Source organism: Myodes glareolus, chromosome X, assembly GCF_982192425.1.
Source record: "Myodes glareolus chromosome X, mMyoGla1.1, whole genome shotgun sequence".
NCBI classification, from domain to species: domain Eukaryota; kingdom Metazoa; phylum Chordata; class Mammalia; order Rodentia; family Cricetidae; genus Myodes; species Myodes glareolus.
In genome coordinates this window covers 148,781,105-148,783,092 of record NC_142053.1, presented here as the reverse complement: position 1 = coordinate 148,783,092, position 1,988 = coordinate 148,781,105, and the positions used below count along the sequence as shown (strand labels likewise).

The window sequence follows — 1,988 nt, the reverse complement described above, 5'->3', positions numbered from 1 at the left end:
AAGCGGCCGGGAGCCCTGGCTCGGCCTGAGCCCTAGCCCCGCCCGCGCGAACCCTAACTGCCGGGAGCCCTAGCTCGGCCTGAGCCCTAGCCCCGCGCGAACCCTAACTGCCGGGAGCCCTAGCTCGGCCTGAGCCCTAGCCCCGCGCGAACCCTAACTGCCGGGAACCCTAGCTCGGCCTGAGCCCTAGCCCCGCGCGAACCCTAGGTCCCGGGAACCCTAGCTCCGCCTGAGCCCTAGCTGCGCCCCAACCCTAGCCCCGCGCGAACCCTAGCTCCGCCTGAGCCCTAGCTGCGCCCCAACCCTAGCCCACAGCGAACCCTGGGTCCCGGGAACCCTAGCTCCGCCTGAGCCCTAGCTGCGCCCCAACCCTAGCCCACAGCGAACCCTAGCTCGGCCTGAGCCCTAGCCCCGCGCGAACCCTAACTGCCGGGAACCCTAGCTGCGCCCCAACCCTAGCCCCGCGCGAACCCTAGCTCCGCCTGAGCCCTAGCTGCGCCCCAACCCTAGCCCCGCGCGAACCCTAGGTCCCGGAAATCCTAGCTCCGCCTGAGCCCTAGCCCCGCGCGAACCCTAGCCCCGCGCGAACCCTAGCTCCGCCTGAGCCCTAGCTGCGCCCCAACCCTAGCCCACAGCGAACCCTAGCTCGGCCTGAGCCCTAGCTGCGCCCCAACCCTAGCTCACAGCGAACCCTAAGTCCTGCGAACCCTAGCTCCGCGCGAACCCTAGCTCCGCCTGAGCCCTAGCTGCGCCCCAACCCTAGCCCACAGCGAACCCTAGGTCCCGCGAACCCTAGCTCCGCGCGAACCCTAACTGCCTGGAACCCTAGCGCGGCCTGAGCCCTAGCCCCGCCCGCGCGAACCCTAACTGCCGGGAACCCTAGCTCGGCGGGAGCCCTAGCCCCGCGCGAACCCTAACTGCCGGGAACCCTAGCGCGGCCTGAGCCCTAGCTGCGCCCCAACCCTAGCCCACAGCGAACCCTAGCTCGGCCTGAGCCCTAGCTGCGCCCCAACCCTAGCCCACAGCGAACCCTAAGTCCTGCGAACCCTAGCTCCGCGCGAACCCTAGCTCGGCCGGAGCCCTAGCTGAGCCCCAACCCTAGCCCACAGCGAACCCTAAGTCCTGCGAACCCTAGCCCCGCGCGAACCCTAGCTCCGCCTGAGCCCTAGCTGCGCCCCAACCCTAGCCCACAGCGAACCCTAGCTCGGCCTGAGCCCTAGCTGCGCCCCAACCCTAGCCCACAGCGAACCCTAAGTCCTGCGAACCCTACTCTCTGTCTGGGTCTTCTCGCTCTCTCTGTGTGGGGGACACATTGGCTCCCTGTGTGTGTGGGGCCCGGGAGGGAGGGCGGGGAGAAGCTATCAGTGTCCTCTGAACCCTCTGTACCAGAGCTGGCCCGGTGGCTCAGTGGGTTAGGTACCCCTCCTTTTGTCCCTGAGGACCCGGGTTCGAGTCCCTAGTTTTGCTTGGCTGGGAGGTCGGGGAGAGGTTATCAGTGTCCTCTGACCCCTATACAGTACAGCTGACCTGGTGGCTCAGTGGGCTAAGCCACCCTCTTTTTGATCCCGAGGACCCGGGTTCAAGTCCTGGGTCCTACTGTTTTGCTTGAGACTGGTAGGTCGGGGAGAGGTTATCAGCGTCCTCTGACCTCTACACAGTATGTCTGGCCCGGTGGCTCAGTGGGTTAAGTAACCTACTTTTTGGTCCCAGGGACCCGGGTTCGAGACCCGGGTCCTACTGTTTTGCTTGAGACTGGTAGGTCGGGGAGAGGTTATCAGCGTCCTCTGACCTCTGACCCGGGTCCCTTCTATTTTGCTGGTCTGGGAGTGAGACACTGAGAGTTATCAGCGACCGCTGACACTTACACAGTAGTGCTGGCACGGTGGCTCAGTGGGTTAAGTAACCTACTTTTTGATCCCGAGGACCCGGGTTCGAGTCCCGGGTCCTACTCTTTTGCTGGGCTGGTAAGTCAGGGAGAGGTTATCAGT

General features: G+C 65.2%; 1 protein-coding gene across 1 annotated transcript in view; it reads right to left on the bottom strand.

Annotated features, from left to right (window-relative positions):
- Nucleotides 1–1,988, bottom strand: part of LOC148117559 (uncharacterized) — a 114,807-nt gene that overhangs the window by 89,834 nt on the left and 22,985 nt on the right. The window lies entirely within an intron of this gene.